Source organism: Scyliorhinus torazame, chromosome 11 (genome assembly GCF_047496885.1).
Source record: "Scyliorhinus torazame isolate Kashiwa2021f chromosome 11, sScyTor2.1, whole genome shotgun sequence".
NCBI classification, from domain to species: Eukaryota; Metazoa; Chordata; class Chondrichthyes; order Carcharhiniformes; family Scyliorhinidae; genus Scyliorhinus; species Scyliorhinus torazame.
Genome location: NC_092717.1, coordinates 156,750,463 through 156,770,866, shown reverse-complemented (window position 1 = coordinate 156,770,866; position 20,404 = coordinate 156,750,463). Strand labels below are relative to the sequence as shown.

Here is a 20,404-nt window from a genome sequence, read left to right as displayed (position 1 = left end):
CCCTGTAGTGCCGGGCATGACCAGGACATGTGGGTGTGAATCGCTGGGCCTCTCGAGCATCTCACACACCTATCCTCTACCCCCAAAAATTACTAAGCCGTGCTCCAGTCATATGCGCCCTGTGTAGCACCTTAAATTGTATCAGGCTTAGCCTGGCGCACGAGGACGATTAGTTTACCCTACGTAGGGCATCAGCCCACAGCCCCTCCTCAATCTCCTCCCCCAATTCTTCTTCCCATTTCCCTTTCAGCTCATCTACCATGGTCTCCCCCTCGTCCCTCATCTCCCTGTATATGTCCGCCACCTTACCGTCCCCCACCCATGTCTCTGAGATCACTCTATCCTGCACTTCCTGCGTCGGGAGCTGTGGGAATTCCCTCACCTGTTGCCTCTCAAAAGCCCTCAATTGCATATACCGAAATGCATTCCCTTGGGGCAACCCATATTTCTCTGTCAGCGCTCCCAGACTCGCAAACGTCCCATCTACAAATAGATCTCTTAGTTGTACTACCCCAGCTCTTTGCCATGCTCCAAATCCCCCATCCATTCTCCCCGGAACGAACCTACGATTGTTTCTTATCGGGGACCGCACCGAAGCTCCCGTCCCTCCCCTATGCCGTCTCCACTGCCCCCAAATTTTCAATGTAGCCACCACCACCGGGCTTGTGGTGTATTTCTTTGGTGAGAACGGCAACGGCGCCATCACCATTGCTTGCAGGCTAGTCCCCCTGCAGGACGCCCTCTCCAATCTCTTCCACGCCGCTCCCTCCCCTTCTCCCATCCACTTACACACCATTGAAACATTGGCGGCCCAGTAGTACTCACTTAGGCTCGGTAGTGCCAGCCCCCCCCCCCCCCTGTCCCTACTATGCTGCAAGAATCCCCGCCTCACTCTCGGGGTCTTCCCAGCCCACACAAAACTCATAATGCTCTTCTTAATTCTTTTGAAAAAAGCCTGCGTGATCACCGCCGGGAGGCACTGGAACACAAAAAGGAATCTCGGGAGGACCACCATTTTAACCGCCTGCACCCTACCTGCCAATGACAGGGACACCATGTCCCATCTCTTGAAATCCTCCTCCATTTGTTCCACCAACCGTGTTAAATTAAGCCTATGTAATGTACCCCAATTCTTGGCTATCTGGATCCCCAGGTACCGGAAGTCCCTTGTTACCTTCCTCAACGGTAAATCCTCTATCTCTCTGCTCCGCTCCCCCGGATGCACCACAAATAACTCACTTTTCCCCATGTTCAGTTTATACCCTGAAAAATCCCCAAACTCCCCAAGTATCCGCATTATCTCTGGCATCCCCACCGCCGGGTACGCCACATATAGCAACAAATCATCCGCATACAGAGATACCCGGTGTTCTTCTCCCCCCCTAAGTACTCCCCTCCACTTCCTGGAACCCCTCAGTGCTATGGCCAGGGGCTCAATCGCCAATGCAAACAATAACGGGGATAGAGGACATCCCTGCTTCGTCCCTCTATGGAGCCGAATAGAGTCAGACCCCCGTCCATTCGTGACCACGCTCACCATCGGGGCCCTATACAGCAACTGTACCCACCTGATATACCCGTCCCCAAAGCCAAATCTCCTCAACACCTCCCACAAATAATCCCACTCCACTCTATCAAATGCTTTCTCGGCATCCATCGCCACCACTATCTCCGCTTCCCCCTCTGGTGGGAGCATCATCATTACCCCTAGCAGCCTCCGTATATTTGTATTTAGCTGTCTCCCCTTCACAAACCCAGTTTGGTCCTCATGGACCACCCCCGGGACACAATCCTCTATCCTCATTGCCATTACCTTGGCCAGAAACTTAGCATCCACATTCAGGAGGGAAATGGGCCTGTATGACCCGCATTGCAGCGGGTCTTTTTCCTTCTTTAGGAGGAGCGATATCGTTGCCTCTGACATAGTCGGGGGCAGCTGCCCCCTTTCCCTCGCCTCATTAAAGGTTCTCATCAGTAGCGGGGCCAGCAAGTCCAAACATTTCTTATAGAATTCAACTGGGAATCCGTCTGGTCCCGGGGCCTTCCCCGCCTGCATGCTCCCAATCCCTTTCACTACTTCCTCCGTCTCAATCTGTGCTCCCAGCCCCACTCTCTCCTGCTCCTCCACCTTAGGAAATTCCAGCTGATCCAGAAAGCACATCATCCTCTCCTTCCCGTCCGGGGACTGTGCTTCATATAATCTTTCATAAAATGCCTTGAACACTCCATTCACTCTCTCTGCTCCCCGCTCCATCTCTCCCTCCTCATCTCTCACCCCCCCTATCTCCCTCGCTGCTCCCCTTTTCCTCAGTTGGTGGGCCAACAACCTACTCGCCTTCTCCCCATATTCGTACTGTACACCCTGTGCCTTCCTCCATTGTGCCTCTGCATTACCCATAGTCAACAAGTCAAATTCTACATGTAGCCTTTGCCTTTCCCTGTACAGTCCCTCCTCCGGTGCCTCCGCGTATTGTCTGTCCACCCTCAGAAGTTCTTTCAACAACCGCTCCCTTTCCCTACCCTCCTGCTTTCCTTTATGTGCCCTAATAGATATCAGCTCCCCTCTAACCACTGCCTTCAGTGCCTCCCAGACCACTCCCACCTGTACCTCCCCATTATCATTAAGTTCCAAGTACCTTTCAATACACCCCCTCACCCTTAAACACACCCCTCATCTGCCAATAATCCCATGTCCATTCTCCAGGGTGGAAGCTGTTGTTTTTCTTCCCCTATCTCCAGGTCCACCCAGTGTGGAGCATGATCCGAGATGGCTATAGCCGTGTACTCCGTCCCCGTCACCTTTGGGATCAGTGCCCTTCCCAAAACAAAAAAATCTATTCGTGAAAATACTTTGTGTACATAGGAGAAAAACGAAAACTCCTTACTCCTAGGTCTACTAAATCTCCAGGGATCTACTCCTCCCATCTGCTCCATAAAATCCTTAAGCACCCTAGCTGCAGCCGGCCTCCTTCCAGTCCTGGACCTCGATCTGTCCAGCCCTGGGTCCAGCACCGTATTAAAGTCTCCACCCATTACCAACTTCCCCACTTCTAGGTCCGGGATTCGTCCTAACATACGCCTCATAAAATTGGCATCATCCCAGTTCGGGGCATACACCTTCACTAATACCACCGCCTCCCTTTGCAGTTTGCCACTCACCATCACGTATCTGCCCCCACTATCCGCCACTATAGTCTTTGCCTCAAACATTACCCGCTTCCCCACTAGTATGGCCACCCCCCTGTTTTTTGCATCTAGCCCCGAATGAAACACCTGCCCCACCCATCCTTTGCGAAGTCTAACCTGGTCTATCAGCTTCAGATGCGTCTCCTGAACCATAACCACATCTGCCTTAAGTTTCTTTAGGCGTGCGAGTACCCGTGCCCTCTTAATCGGCCCATTCAGCCCGGGGGGCTCTTTACCCCCCCACCCTTGACGACTAGCCATTTCCTTTTTCAATCCAGCTCCTCACCCGGTTCCAACTTAGCTGTATCCCCCCCAGGCGGCGCCCCCCCCCCGCCCCGACCCCCCCCTCCCATACCAGCTCCCCCTTCTCCCCAGCAGCAGCAACCCAGTTAACCCCCCCCCCCCCCCCGCTAGATCCCAAGCTAGCGTAATTGCACCCCCCATGTTGCTTCCAGAAGTCAGCAAACTCTGGCCGACTTCGGCTTCCCCCCGTGACCTCGGCTCACACTGTGCGAGGCCCCCTCCTTCCTGCTTCCCTGTTCCCGCCATGATTACCATAGTGCGGGAACAAAGCCCGCGCTTCCCTTTTGGCCCCGCCCCCAATGGCCGGCGCCCTCAGCTCCTCATCCTCCCTCACCCGCTCCCCCACGACATGGGGAAGAGAGAGAAGTTACAGGGTCGGAGGTTTAACAACTTGGGAAGTCCTCTCTTCCCCCTTTTCCCCCCTTCATCCCACAAATTCACCCCCCCCCCCCCACTTTTGTCCCAAACGTTCTTTTTCTGGCCCGCTCACTCCAGCTTCTCCTCGACAATAAATGTCCATGCCTCATCTGCCGTTTCGAAGTAGTGGTGTTTCCCTAGATGTGTGACCCACAGTCTTGCCGGTTGCAGCATTCCGAATTTGACCTTCCTTTTATGCAACACCGCCTTGGCCCGATTAAAGCTTGCCCTCCTTCTCGCCACCTCCGCACTCCAATCTTGATATACGCGGATCACCGCATTCTCCCACCTACTGCTCCGAGTTTTCTTTGCCCATCTGAGGACCATCTCTCTGTCCTTATATCGGAGAAATCTCACCACTATTGCTCGAGGAATTTCTCCAGCCCTCGGTCTTCGTGCCATAACCCGATAGGCTCCCTCCACCTCTAGCGGACCCGTCGGGGCCTCCGATCCCATTAACGAGTGCAGCATCGTGCTCACATATGCCCCGACATCCGCCCCTTCTTCACCTTCGGGAAGACCAAGAATCCTTAGGTTCTCCCTCCTCGCATTATTCTCCAGCACCTCCAGCCTTTCCACACATCTTCTGTGTTGTACCTCGTGGATCTCCGTTTTCACCACCAGGCCCTGTATGTCGTCCTCATTCTCAGCAGCCTTTGCCTTCACGACCCGAAGCTCCTGTTCCTGGGTCTTTTGCTCCTCCTTTAGCCCCTCAATTGCTTGTAATATCGGGGCCAACAGCTCCTTCTTCATCTCCTTTTTGAGTTCATCTACGCAACGCCGCAGGAACTCTTGTTGGTCAGGGCCCCATATTAAACTGCCTCCTTCCGACGCCATCTTGCTTTGTGCCTGCCTTCCTGGCCGCTGCTCTAGAGGATCCACCGCAATCCGGCTACTTTCCTCTCTTTTTTCCATCCGTGTCCAGGGGGGATTCCCTTCTGGATTACCGCACAGTGTTATTTGCCGTTAAAATTGCCGATGGGGCTCCTATTAAGAGCCCAAAAGTCCGTTCCACCGGGAGCTGCCGAAACGTGCGACTCAGCTGGTCATCGCCGCACCCGGAAGTCCCCATCAGCCATGATCTTATTGAATGGCGGAGCAGGTTCGAGGGGCCAGGTGGCCTACTCCTGCTCCTAGTTCTTATGTTCTTATGTTCTTAAACTATCACTACTGCTAAAGCCTATACTTAGCTTCGGGCGCCCACTCAGTCAGGAACAATGACCGTAGTTCGATTCTGAGGCTGCTGGGGTCAAAGTGGTGAAGGGGAACAGCTAAGGTCGTCCATCTGGTCGCGAGCTTTGACCTTGGACTTACTTGCTTCTGGTGTAGCTGGTGGAAGGGTCTCTCCGCTGTGAGAGCCGATTCCAAGAGAACGATTCTCTCTTGGGGCCTTCTTATTATACCCGAAGGGGGCTTCACGCGCTTTTGGGCGGGCCTTGAACTTGACCCCAGTCAATTGGGCCATTTCTTGATCATTCGCATTGATCCTGACCAATAAAGGGTGGGTGCCCTGATGGCAGCGCGTGTCCTAGGATGGATTGGATTTGTTTATTGTCACGTGTACCGAGGTACAGTGAAAGGTATTTTTCTGCGAGCAGCTCAACAGGTCATTCAGTACATGAGAAGAAAAGGGAATAAAGAAAATACATAATAGGGCAACACAACATATACAATGTAACTACAAAAGCACTGGCATCGGATGAAGCATACAGGGTGTAGTGTTAATGAAATCAGTCCATAAGGGGGTCATTTAGGAGTCTGGTGACAGTGGTGAAGAAGCTGTTTTTGAGTCTGTTTGTGTGTGTTCTTAGACTTCTGTATCTCCTGCCCGATGGAAGAAGTTGGAAGAGTGAGTAAGCCGGGTGGGAGGGATCTTTGATTATACTGCCCGCTTTCCCCAGGCAGCGGGAGGTGTAGATGAGTCAATGGATGGGAGGCAGGTTTGTGTGATGGACTGGGCGGTGTTCACGACTCTCTGAAGTTTCTTGCGGTCCTGGGCCGAGCAGTTGCCATACCAGGCTGTGTTGCAGCCCGGTAGCATGCTTTCTATGGTGCATCTGTAAAAGTTGGTAAGAGTCAATGTGGACATACCGAATTTCCTTAGTTTCCTGAGGAAGTATAGGCGCTGTTGTGCTTTCTTGGTGGTAGCGTTGACGTGGGTGGACCAGGACAGATTTTTGGAGATGTGCACCCCTAGGAATTTGAAACTGCTAACCATCTCCACCTCGGTCCCGTTGATGCTGACAGGGGTGTGTACAGTACTTTGCTTCCTGAAGTCAATTACCAGCTCTTTAGTTTTGCTGGCATTGAGGGAGAGATTGTTGTCGCTACACCACTCCACTAGGTTCTCTATCTCCCTCCTGTATTCAGACTCATCGTTATTCGAGATCCGGCCCACTATGGTCGTATCGTCAGCAAACTTGTAGATGGAGTTGGAACCAGGTTTTGCCATGCAGTCATGTGTGTACAGGGAGTAGAGTAGGGGGCTAAGTACGCAGCCTTGCGGGGCGCCGATGTTGAGGACTATTGTGGAGGAGGTGTTGCTGTTCATTCTTACTGATTGTGGTCTGTTGATCAGAAAATCGAGGATCCAGTTGCAGAGTGGGGAGCCAAGTCCTAGGTTTTGGAGCTTTGATATGAGCTTGGCAGGGATTATGGTGTTGAAGGCGGAACTGTAGTCAATAAATAGGAGTCTAATGTAGGAGTCCTTGTTTTCGAGATGCTTTAGGGATGAGTGTAGGGCCAGGGAAATGGTGTCTGATGTGGACCGGTTGCAGCGGTATGCGAATTGCAGTGGATCAAGGCGCCCTGGGAGTATGGAGGTGATGCGCTTCATGATCAACCTCTCGAAGCACTTCATTACGACTGAAGTCAGGGCCACTGGTCGGTAGTCATTGAGGCAGGTTGCCTGGTTCTTCTTTGGTACCGGTATGATGGTGGTCTTCTTGAAGCAGGTGGGGACCTCGGAGTGGATTAGGGACAGGTTAAAGATGTCCGTGAATACCTCTGCCAGCTGGTCCGCGCAGGCTCTGAGTGCACGACCAGGGATCCCCTCTGGGCCCGTCGCCTTCCGAGGGTTCACTTTCAGGAAGGCCAATCTGACTTCGGAAGCTGTGATGGTGGGTATGGGTGAATTATGGGCTGCTGGGGCACTCGCCAGCAGATTGTTGGTTACCTGCTCAAACCGAGCATAGAATGCATTGAATGCAACGGTGGCCATTAGCCTGCTTTGTTTTCTGCTTTCGGTTTGGGGAACTGGCGCCGTGAGGTCTGGGGCCAGATCGGTTACTTAAGCTCCCGGAGATGGGCCATCCATATGCTAATGGGCCTACAGTTTCAGTCTCGTCTGGGAGCTGTTTCTCCAATATGCAGACAGGCTCTGTGCCTGCTTGCTTTCTTAACATTGTCCATTTTTACCTGCAATCTTTGCAAATGTCCATTTTGTATTCTGGAAGTGGCCATCCCAGATGGCTACACTAGGCTGTGATTTACAGCTTCAACACACTCCCACCTATGTTCATTGTTCCAGTCATCTCACTTCACACTTGAGTGACTTTGAAATATTCAGCTGTGAACCTAACCGCAATGCTATACTCCACTAGTCTTTTCTCTGCCAGAGCTGCCAGGCTAACAAGTCTGTCATTCACAGGATTATGCTTCGATCTTTTCAAAAGACCATAGATCTTTGTGCCTCATTATCTTTGCAGAACTTCCTAAATGGATTCCTCACTTATGTCCATTGGGATGGGCAATGAATGCTGGCCTAGCCAGTGAAGCTCACATCCCTTGAATGAATTTTTTAAAAATCCTCTTTTCTGTCTGCATGGGTCTCACCCCCACAACCCAAAGATGTGCATGGATTGGCCACGCTAAATTGCCCCTTAATTGAAAAAAAAAAAGGAATTGAGTACTCTAAATTTTTTTTAAATCCTCATTTCTGGAGACTAATATTTATGAAATCTCATGTGCTTAATTTTCTAATGATGATTTCATAATGACTCATAATCTCCAATGGATCTCTCATCACTTTTAGTTTTTAGTTGCTTAGAAACACTATTAACATAATTGTGAAACGTGTTGCGAAACAAATTATTTTAAAATTTGAAATATAGGGCAAGATTTTGCACAGCCTTTTCCCTCCAGATTCTCTGGCACTCTGTGCATCGAACGTCTGGGGCCTGACTTTTACCATCGCGCTAACAGGGCCTAATAGAGCAGACAGCACTGGCTCCGCAGAGATCACAATGTCTTTTATAAAGGACGCCTTGATCCGCGCTAAAATAAATACTTTATCAGGAGAACATATGGCGGGGAAACCCTTTAGCCATATTTTAATTTATTGAAATGAATTCGAATGGAGGGACCGCTTTACGTCACCGGCGAGGGGTGGGGAAAATCAGAGAATGAGATCCTGCCTCCGAGATTCCTGTTCCCGCGATTTCGAGGGATTTTCTGCCGACACTACCATTCTCACCCGTTATGTGCGCCGGCAGGAAATCTCCACCATGTTTTATCATTCTCCACCATTTCACCTATTTCACCCATTTGTTCTTTCACACTTTTCTATGTACATTAACAACATCACACTGACTAAAACCATCAGTGACTGAACAATAATTACATCCAAAAGCTTTTTATTTTCCATTTTTGCTAATTCATTTTAGCGCTGGTCATTTAGCCGAATCTCACCAGACTCTCTTGAAGAATCAACTTCATTAACAGTTTCCTACATTTATCTATATTAAAACTTGGTTGTCATTTCTAAGCCCGTCTTCTTAATTGGTCCAATTCTCTCTGATTTTGCAGGTCTCCTTATTGTTTGTGGCTTGTGATATATCTTACCTCATCGACAGGTTTTACAATATTATGAGCATTCTTCTCTAATTAAGTTACGAAGAACATGCACGGCAGGGGACTTATAAATGGGTGCCTACAACATTGCTCTGCAATGCTTGAATAGTCACTGCCTCTAGACAATGTTTTCTTCCCATTTTTCATTGCCTCTGCTTCTAAGTGTCAAACTAATTCTCAAACCAGCTCATAATTTCCATTAATTCCATTAACCAGACCCTTGTTTACAAGTCTTCTGAAAATGTATTAAATCCCATCTGAAAATTAAAGGAATTTATATTAAATGTATTTCCCATATTGCCAATGAAGAGGTATAAAAAGCCAATTATACCCCTTAGCTTGATGTCAGTGGTGTATACATTGGGTAAATTTTTACAGCAATGTACAAAAGTCAAAATACACCTCAATGTTTTCATCTGCAAAGGCTTCCTGTGCTTCTATCTTTAGTTCAAAAGTGAAAATATGTTTCAGAAAACCTAAACATTTCAACATCAGCCTAGAGTATACATTAAAATGCCTTTGCTGCTAAAATTTGCAGTTTCAATAAACAGAGGATTGCACTGTTCCAACATAGTAGTAACTTCAGAAGAGGGAGGCTGTGACTCTTTTTCCAACAATACATCTCAACACATTCCAAATGACAAAGTTATAAAGAGAAAAGTGGCTCAGGCTTGATGGATTACTCAAAAATAGACTCTTTATTAATCAGATCTCATAGTTCAGTTTGGTTAGAAAATTTAAAATGCAAGCACAGTGACATGAAGTAATTAGACCAGCCGTTGGAAGAGTGATGTAACTGGAATATCATAGATGTGGGGCGGGATTCTCTGATCTTGAGGCTAAGTGCCGATGCCGTCGTAAACACTGTTACGTTTTTCGACGGCATCAACATGGCCTCAGGAGCAGCGAGTCTGACACCTACAGGGGGCCGGCACGGCACTGGAGCGACCCACGCCGCTTCAGCTGCCGATCCCGGCATCAGATGGGCGCCGTGGGTCTGCGCATGCGCAGTGGGGCCGGTGGCAAAGTGCACATGCACAATGGGACCAGCGAGATTGCCGCGCATGCGCGGTGGCTCCCTTCTCCGCATTGGCCCCAACGCAACATGGCATAGGGCTACAGGGGCCGGCGCGGAACAAAAAAGGCCTCCAGCCCGAGAGACCGGCCCGCCGATCGGTAGGCCCCGATCGCGGGCCAGGCCACAGCGGAGGCCCCCCCCCCCCCCCCAGTGTCGGATTCCCCTTTATCCCCACCAGGCCGCCCCCGATCCATTAACACTGAAGTCCCGCCAGGTAAAACCAGGTGTGAACGGTGCCGGCGGGACTCAGGTTTTTTTGTACAGCCACTCGGCCCATCCCAGGCCGAGAATTGCCGGGGGGGGAGGGGGGGGGCCGACTGGTGCCGCGTCGACCGCGCTGGCACCAATGGCGGCGATTCTCCGCTCTCCAGAGAATCGGCGGACTGACGTTGGGGCGTCGTCGCGTGATTCGCGCCCGTCCCGCTGATTCTCCGGCCCGGCCTGGGCTGAGAGAATCCCGCCCATGATTTCTCTTTAAAGCTTGTGTTCATGAGCTATGTGTTGTGAACTTGGTCTATTTTTCAGTAATCTAATGATTTTGATTGTGAAATCCTTTTGTATTTTTCTCCCTTGATTCTCCACTTGAGCATCAGATACAATTTCAGGTACATTGCATGAAACCTAATGAATGCATCAATGGCATCAAGCTCAAGAACATTAGAGTATGTATGCTACACAACTAATGTTCCACCAATAAATAGTGTACGCTTGTTTGGAAATCTGCATAAAACTAACTGTATTAGTGCTGGAGCTTTAAAAAGCTGTACCCTTGGTTCACTCCTACCCCTGTCAAAAACAATGTCACTTTTTCAATGTTAAGTGGTGGCACAACATCTGTACCCAGCCAGCCAAAGATCAATTGAAATAGCACAGATTTCTTACAGGAGTTTTTGAAGAAAAGAAGCATTTTGTGAAACTGGTTTACATTGTGTGAAAAATGAGTTGCAAGTCAAATCTGGAATCAGCAGCTGGGTTCTGGAATTGTTTCTGTGATGAGATCCCAAGTTATGGTTATCTTTTTTTACATATATATATATTTCACTTTGCTTGGCTTTTTTGGGCCTGTTGTAGCATGTCTGGGAATGAACCACTAAGCCACTCAGCAAGCTCATGCAAAGGATCCGTAGTTATCTTCTCCATTGGCACCGCTGCTGAATGGAAGGAAGGCATCTGCACGAGCATTGGGAATCAAACACAGGACTTCGCTCTTTGATGCCTGACCATAGATTTCAATAACTGATAATGAGCGATTTACAGTCTCTGGAAATAAAAAGAACAGTGCTGTAACTTGCCTGTGGGATTTGTGTCATAAATGTTCACATTAAAATTTAAGAATCCTGCTGCACTGTGACTACAATTAGAGCGATTACATAGGAATACCTCTGTCGGGAGAGCTATTGGCCTGACAGATTAGTGTCATGTGAGAGTACCTTTAAGAAATGGGTGTTTAAGAAATGTACCTTTAAGAAATGGGTGTTTATTAGTGATGTCAGAGTGTGGGTGAAGCTGGGCTGTCTGTCAGCTTTTTACTTTCGTTTTAGGCTGTTTGCTGCAGGGTGTGATTTAGTTTCGTTTTCAGTGTTGGAGCTGAAGTCAAGACAAAGCGACTGTACTGTTGATCTCTCTGCCATGAAAAGACCATCTCTTGATCATTTGGTGAATTCAGAATTATAAATGTTTTCAGTAGTGACTTTAACCTGATGTGCTCCTGTTAAAGGTTATGTTTTTTGTAAGTCTTCTGGATGTTAAAAGGACAGCATAAGCATTACTTAGTATTGTACTCTTTGGGGGTTGTATTTGAATTCATGGTTGCTAAAATGTTTACTGTTTGTTTTAAAAAGTTAGCTTGAGTTCATAGAATAAACATTATTTTGCTTAAAAAATACTTTTCCATTTCTGCTGTACCACACCGTGTGGGCCGTGTGCTCCCCATACCACAATCTATTAAAAGTTGTGTGTCAGGTGAACTCCATGATACACTTTGGGGTTCTCTAAACCGTGGCCCATAACATTAGTATCCTGAATTCAAACACTAACAAAAACTGCAATACAACAGATGTGGAATCTCCAGTATCCCAATCTCTCTATTCCCTTCTGTTCATCAGCATTCAACCCCCTCTAGAGCCTACCACTGCCAGAAATTCAGCAGCTCAATATCCCATTCTCGTTCACCAGCAACAGGCTGTCTGGGAACCAGCTCACTGGTCACATTTAAATGAGGCCAATAGTTCAAATAGAGGTGTGATTCAAATCTACCCATTCTGGCATAGGGATCATTCCCGGCACCCAGCCCATGGCAGATGTCTACTTTTGTTCTCTAAATAATTGGCAAACAGTTATAAAAGTACAAGATTTAATTTCACAAGCTAAAACTAGAGCACAGAATTGTAGAATTGTTACGGCGTAGAAGGAGACCATCTGGCCCATCATGTCTGCACCAACTCTGCAAATGAGATTCATGACTTTTAACCCATACCCCTGCATATTGCTTCTATCCAATTAATCATCTAAGGCCCTCTTGAATGTCTCGATTGAACCTGCCTCCACCACATTCCCAGGAAGTGCATTCCTGACCCGAAGCACACATTATGCGAAAAACAAATTTCTCACATCACATTTCCTTCTTTTACAAATCACTTTAAATCTATGTATGCCATCTTGTTCCTGACCCTTTTACAAGCAGGAATAGTTTCTCCCTATCAACTCTATCCAACCCCTCATTATTCTATCAAATCTACTCTTAGCCTTCAATCTCCAAGGAGAACAGTCCCAATCTCTCCAATCTATCCTCATAGCTGAAGTTCCTCATCCCTGGACCTATTCTTGTAAATCTCTTCTGCACTCTCTCCAATGTGTTCACATCCTTCCTATAGTGTGGTACCCAGAACTGAACAATATTCAAGCTGAGGTTTAAATAGTGTCTTGTACAAGTTCAGCATAACCTCCTTGCTCTTGTATTCTATGCCCCTAGAAATAGATCCCAGAATTCTTTATTAACTACTGCCTCCACCTGTCTTGCAACCTTCAATGACTTTTGCACATATACACACAGGCCTCTCTCCTCCTGCACCCCTTTAAGAATTTTACCCCTTATTTTATATTGTCTCTCCATGTTCTTCCTACTAAAATGCATAATTTCATATTTATCCACATTGAACCTCATCTGCCACCTATCTGCCCATTCCACCAACTTGCCTATGTCCTTTTGAAGTTCTGTACTGTCCTCTTCACAGTTTTCAATACTTCCCAAGTTTTGTGTTGTCTGCAAACTTTGAAATTGTTCCCTACACACCACGATCATTAATGTATATCAGGAAAGGCAAGGATCCCAAAATCAACTCCTGAGGAACACCACTACAAACCTTCCTCCAGCCCAAAAATATCCATTGACTATTACTCTCTGCTTCTTATTATTCAGCCAATGTTGTATCCACATTGTACCGCTTCATTCCTTGAGCTACAACGTTTCGGACTAGTCTGTTGTATGGCACTGTATGGAATGCCTCCTGAAACACCAAATCCTTATCTCAGTAAACAAAGATACATTTCCCAGGTCACAAACACTCTTTCTTCAGTGTATGAGTGTTACCTGCCTCAGGAAACACTGACCCTTTAAATATCGATCGAATAATTGTTTTTTGCAAAAAATATATTGAAATCTAATTGAGAACCTGTTGTATTTATTTCAGTTCATTTTGCAGTTCCAGCCATGTGTCAGCCTTGGCTCAGCAGCAACAATCTCACATCTGAATCAGAAGGTCATGGATTCTAACCCTACTCCAGAGAATTGAATGCATACTTCAGTACAGTAATGAGGGAGTGCTGCACTGTCAGTGATGCCCTCAGTTGGATGAGACATTAGTCTGTCTGCCCTCTCAGTGGTTGTAAAAGATCCTATGGTATTATTCAAATAAGACCAGGGGAGGTGTCCTGGCTGACCAGCACCACCTAAAGAAACAGATGATCCAGTCAAAATTTAATTGCTGCGTCTGGGTCTTCGGTGTGTTTCTTTACGTTTATAAATTGACTACAAAGGTGAAAAATTATAAATTATAAATATATAAATTGCCTGAAAAGTGCTTTTAGATGTTCTAAAATTCTGAAAGCTGACATATAAATTCAAGTTCTTTATTCGAGTAAAGGCCGTGTGCGGGATTCTCCGTTGGCTGACAGTGAAATCGCGAAACACAATTGGGCAGAGAATAGGTCCCGATGCTAAAATCACGGTGGGCACCGATGTGACGGCAAAGCGGCGTCAATGCGTACTGGAACACACATACAGTAAACACCGTTTGCATGTCATTAACGGGCCCAACCTGATATTCTTTGGGGCCTCCGTGATACTCCGCCTCTGATGGGCTGAGTTCCCGTCGGCGCGGTTCACTTGTACTTAAAAAAATCGTGAAACCAGCGTGGCGGGAGCTGAGGGAGAGCGAGGGGGTACGGATGGTGTCCAACATCGCCATAGTTTGCTGACAGTTGTGTCGCTGGCCGGGGGACTTTTGCCAAGGCTGGGGGGACAGGGTGGGGGGGGGGGGGGGGGGATTTGCAGGGGTGGCCAGGAGGTGGGCTGTGGGGTCGGGGTGGAAGGGCATGGAATACCATTGCCGCAGCTGGCAAGGCAGCCATGTAGCTGCACATGCCGCTAACAGCCCACTATGAACACGGGGCATATAGATGCCCACCCCCCAGGTGCCCTCTGGCCCCAACCGACCCATCAGCTGCATAGGCGTGCTCCAGCACAACCAGCGTCATCTTGTTGGCTGGGATGAGTGTGTGTGTGGGGCTTGTAATATGTATATGCGGCTACAGCTTGTTAGGCTCCAGAATGTCAACCCTTAGTGCCCTGAACACTTAGAATCATGGACCCGGCGAATCCCGCACCGCTTTTCATTGGAATCGATTGTGTTCTGCGTGCTGCTGGTGCTAGCCCCTCCACAGTGGCTGAATTGATCCAGGTTCGGCACCAGTTTTGCTGTCGTGAAAGTCCACGACTTCTACGTTGGCGTCAACACTTAGACTCAGAAACGGAGAATCCAGCCATGTAGCTTTCAAAAGGGAAGAATTACAGATACAACTGATTTTGGAAATGGCATTAAACAGAAATGAGAGATGCATAGAATAAAGAAACATCTGTAATTATGGGTGACTTTAATCTGCATATGGATTGGGCAAATCATATTAGTCAGAATGCTGTAGAGAAGGAATTCCTGGAATATATACGGGCTGGACCAATAAGTTCATGAACCAACGAGAGCACAGGCCATCCTGGACTGGGTATTGTGTAATGAGAAAGGAATAATTGGCAGTCTATAATCTCTGTGACCCCTTGGGGATGAACAACTATGATAAGGGGCTGTTTAGCACAGGGCTAAATCGCTGGCTTTGAAAGCATACCAAGGCAGGCCAGCAGCACGGTTCAATTCCCGCAACAGCCTCCCCGAACAGGTGCCGGAATGTGGTGACTAGGGGCTTTTCACAGTAACTTCATTGAAGCCTTCTTGTGACAATAAGCGATTTTCATTTCATTTTCAATAAGATAGAATTTTTCATCAAGATGGAAAATGATGCTGTTGAATCAGAGACTTAGGGTCTTGAATCTAATAAAGGAAACTATGATGATATGAGACATGAGCTGGCTATGATGGATTGGGAAATGTTAGTTAAAGGGATGACAATGGATGGGTAATGGCAAACATTCAAAGAGCGCATGGGGAACTGCAACAATTGTTTATTCCTGTCTGGCGCAAAATAAAACAAGAAAGATGGCCAACCATGGCTTATAAAGGAAATTAGAGATGGTATTAGATCCAGGGATGATGCATACAAATTGGCCAGAAAAAACAACCTCCTGAGGATAGGGAGGAGTTTAGAATTCAGCAAAGGAGGTTAAAGGGATTGATTAAGAAGGGGAAATAGAGTACTACAGTAAACTCGCAGGGAACATAAGAACTGACTAAAAGTTTATATAGATATTTGAAGAGAAAAAGATTGGTGAAGACAAATATAGGCCCCTTACAGTCAGAAACAGGGGAATTTATAATAGGAAAAAAATGGTTGACCAACTAATTACATACTTTGGTTCTGCCTTCTCAAAGGAGGACACAAATGACATACCAGAAATGTTGGGGAACACAGGGTTTAGTGAGAGGGAGGAACTGAAGAGATCAATATTGGTAGAGAAATTGTGTTGGGAAAATTGATGGGATTTAAGGCCGTGTTGGGCGGTATAGCAGCACAGTGGTTAGCACTGTTGCTTCACAGCACCAGGGACGCAGGTTCGATTCCCGGCTTGGGTCACTATCTGTCCGGAGTCTGCACGTTCTCCCTGTGTCTATGTGGGTTTCCTCCAGGTGCTCCGGTTTCCTCTCACAAGTCCTGAAAGACATGTCTGTTGGGCGAGTTGGACATTCTGAATTCTCCCTCAGTGTACCCGAACAGGTGCCAGAGTGTGGCAACTAGGGGCTTTTCACAGTAACTTCATTGCAGTGTTAATGTAAGCCTACTGGTGACACTAATAAAGATTATTATTATTATTAAATTCCCTGGGCCTGAAAACCTATATCCAAAGTACTTAAGAAAGTGGCCCTAGAAATAGTGGATGCATTGGTGGTCATCTTCTAGGATTCTATAGACTCTGGAACAGTTCCTACAGATTGCAGCATAGCTAATGTAGCCCCACTATTTAAAAAGGGAAGTAAAGAAAACAACAGGAAATTATAGACCAGTCAGCCTGATGTCAGTAGTGGGGAAAACTCTAGAGTCCATCATCAAAGATGTTGTAGCACATGGAAAACAGTGGTGGAATCAGACAGAGTTGTTCCCCTGTACAGCCGAAAGTACTCAGAAAGAAACAAAATAAAAGAATCGGACAGAGATACAGGGTAAACATTTTGGACTGAAATGTGGAGAAATGTCTTCACCTAGAGAGTGGAAAGCATGTTAAATCTGCTGCCACAAGAGGCAGTTGAAGCCAAATCATTGTACATTTTCAGGCAGGAGCTAGATATTGCTCTTGGACTAAAGGAATCAAAGGATATGAGAGGAAAATGGGAACAGGCTACGGAGTTGGATGATCCGCCATGATCGTATTGAATGGCAGAACATGCTTGCAGCGCTGAATGGCCTACTCCTGCTCCTATTTTCTATGTTTCTCTGCAATATTCAAATATACAGCATAGTGCAACATGCCCATTGAATGGTCCATTAGGTAGGCAAACATTCTGGATCTGGGATTGAATCCAGCCCAGACATATGGGATGTAAACACCCTTTCAGCATCATATCACTGAGTGAAACGTGTTTGTCCCATGTCAGCCCAGTTCCCCATGATATGGGCCAACAGCTCAAACATGGGGCTTCCGGTTGCGGCTATGCCTAGGTAGGTCGCACGTTCGGCAGCTCCCGCCGAGAACGGACTTTTGGGCTCACTAGAGGGGCCCAATTGTTCGACAGCTTCCAGTGTGGTAAGATGACAGTAAGGTCCCCCCCCCCCAGCAGTATATGGATTGGACCAGGAGTGGAGCGGTGAAAAAAGTGATCTTGGAGCAACGGAAAGTGAAAGGGAGAAAAAGCAAGATGGCGGCGGGTGGAGACCAAGCAGCATGGGCGTTGTGGTCGCAGGAGCAGCAGGGGTTTCTCAGACGCTGCTTTGAGGAGCTGAAAACCGAAATGCTGGCGCCAATGAAGGCTGCGATTGAGAAACTAGTGGAGCCCCAGAAGGCCCAGGGGACGGTGATCCAGGAGGTGCGGCAAAAAGCCTCGGAGAACGAGGATGAGATCTTGGGCCTGGCAGTGAAGGTAGAAGCACACGAGGCGCTGCACAAGAGGTGGGCGGAAAGATTTGAGGACCTGCAGAATAGGTCGAGGAGGAAGAATCTTCGGATTCTGGGTCTCCCTGAAGGAGTTGAGGGGTCCGATACCAGGACATATGTGAGCACGATGCTCAATTCGCTGATGGGTGCGGGAGCCTTCCCGAGCCCCCTTGAGCTAGATAGGGCTCATCGGGTCCTCGCGAGGCGACCCAAGGCCAACGAGCCGCCAAGGGCTGTAGAGGTGAGGTTTCACCGCTTCATGGATAGAGAGTGTGTTTTGCGATGGGACAAGAAAAAGCGGAGCAGCAGGTGGGAGAACACGGAGATCCGAATTTACCAGGACTGGAGTGCGGAGGTGGCCAAGAAGAGAGCTGGCTTTAACCGGGCTAAGGCGGTGCTACATCGGAAGGGGGTGAAGTTCGGTATGCTGCAGCCAGCACGATTGTGGGTCACATTCCAGGATCGGCACCACTATTTTGAAACGCCCGAGGAGGCTTGGAGCTTCATACAGGCTGAAACGTTGGACTCAAATTGAGAGACTGGGGTTATGGGGGGTCTGCTGTATATATGGTTTTAACTGCGTGTGGGAATGTTCGGTTGGTTGGGTGCTGGATGGGGATGGGTGAAGGGATTTGATGGAGAGGCTGTGGGAGAGTATGGGCGCCGGTGGTGGAGGGAGGGGGGGCCCGGGGAAAGGGGAATGGAGATAAGGCCGCAAAAAGAGCTGCGCTAGGGAAGGAAGGCGGTGGGGGGGTGAGGAGCGCACACTGACTGAGGGGGAGAGGGGATTCCCACACTGGGGGGTCGATAGGAAGGCGGGAGAGGCCGGGGTCAGCAGGAGTCAGCTGACTTACAGGAGTGTTATGGGGGGAGCAAAAGAGCTAGATACTGATCTAGCTGCCTCACAGGTACATGCAAGTGTACATGTTCAGGTACATGCAAGTGAGGGCGTTTGTGAGGCAGCAGGTGAGGGAATTCCCGTTGCGCCCGGCACAGAGGATTCAGGACAGGGTGATTTCGGGTGGATGGGTTGGAGAGGGCAGGGTCTCGGCGATCTACCAGGAGCTGAAAGAAGAGGAGGAGGCCGCGGTAGAGGAGCTAAAGGGCAAGTGGGAGGAGGAGCTTGGGGAGGAGATTGATGAGGGTCTGTGGGCTGATGCCCTGAGTAGGGTTAATTCTTCCTCCTCTTGCGCCAAGCTCAGCCTAATACAATTCAAAGTTGTTCACAGAGCGCATATGACAGGGGCGAGGATGAGTAGGTTCTTTGGGGTGGAGGACAGGTGTGGGAGGTGCTCAGGGAGTCCGGCAAATCACGCCCACATGTTCTGGTCGTGCCCGGCACTGGATGGGTTTTGGAGGGCTTTCGCGAGGACTATGTCCAAGGTGTTGAAAGTCCAGGTCAAGCCGAGCTGGGGGTTGGCATTATTTGGGGTAACAGACGAGCCGGGAGTGCAGGAGGCGAAAGAGGCCGGTATCCTGGCCTTTGTGTCCCTGGTAGCCCAGCAGAGGATCTTGTTATTATGGAAGGATGCGAGGCCCCCCAGCGTGGAAGCCTGGATAAATGACATGGCAGAGTTCATTAAAATTGGAGAGGATAAAGTTTGCCTTACGAGGGTCTGTGCAGGGGTTCTCCAGGCAGTGGCAACCGTTCCTAGACGATCTCGCGGAGCGTTAGGAGGAGGTCAGCAGCAGCAGCAACCCAGGGGGGAGGGGGGGATGCCTCTTTCAGGGGGGTATTTGGGCGAGGGGGGGGTTATTTTTGAATGTGGGATTTTTGTTCTTTCTTCCCTTTGTTATGGGGAGGGGGCGTTTGTTTGTTATGAAAAATTGTTGGAAAAATTTGAATAAAAATATATATTTTTTAAAAACAGCTCAAACATAGCCATAGTGATAAATATCATTTGTGCAAGTATAGGGCTGGATTCTCCATTTCAGAGACTAATTGCTGATGCCAGGACTGAATCGAGGGTGTTCTAGGGCCCCGAGATGGGCACTGGTCCCGGAGCAATTCAGGACATGCTAATGGGCCAGCACCAGCGCCATGTGGAACTGGTGTGATGCCAACTGATGCTGGCATCGGATTCGCTGCAGTCGGGATTGGCACTGGAGAGCCTGGCAAGCCACAGCCGCATAGAAACACTCCACTCCATACACACTCCCATTCCAGCCAAGAAGATGCCACCCCGGAGACCATCCCGAGATTCACAGATGCAGAGCTGGAGATACAGCTGGATGCCGTGGAGGAGAGAAGGGACATCCTGTTCCCCAGGGTGGGAAGGCGGCTGCCACCCGCAGATGTCATCAGTGGGCCGCACCGCCAGGTCCGGGCAACAGTGCAGGAAGAAGCTGTACGACGTTCTCAGGGCGGCCAGGGTAAGTCACCACCATCATCATGCCCCTGATACTAACCCCTGTCCCACACACCCCACCCACCACCCCTCCCCCACCGCAATGCGGTCCTCACCAGACAGACAAGTAGACAGTGCTTCGTGAGGATGGGCAAGCCCCTGTGACCAGCCAAGGTGAGTCACCACCACCACCGTGCCCCTGGCACCATCCCACACACTCGTAGCCCCCCCTCACCACCTGGACGGAAATCGAATCCCACCCGCCAGAAGTCCACTCACACCCACCCTGCATCAAATGCCAACTCCCATACTGCCCGCCATAGCCAGGTGACCCTCACACAAAGGCTGCCCAAGTCCAAGTAATTCACACTGTGCATTATCTGTCCCCTCAGGAAAAAGTGGCGTACA

The 20,404-nt window shown here is 48.7% G+C and overlaps 1 protein-coding gene across 2 annotated transcripts in view; it reads left to right on the top strand.

Annotated features, from left to right (window-relative positions):
* The window catches only part of dlgap1a (discs, large (Drosophila) homolog-associated protein 1a), a 1,321,170-nt gene that overhangs the window by 926,648 nt on the left and 374,118 nt on the right, over positions 1 to 20,404 (top strand). The window lies entirely within an intron of this gene.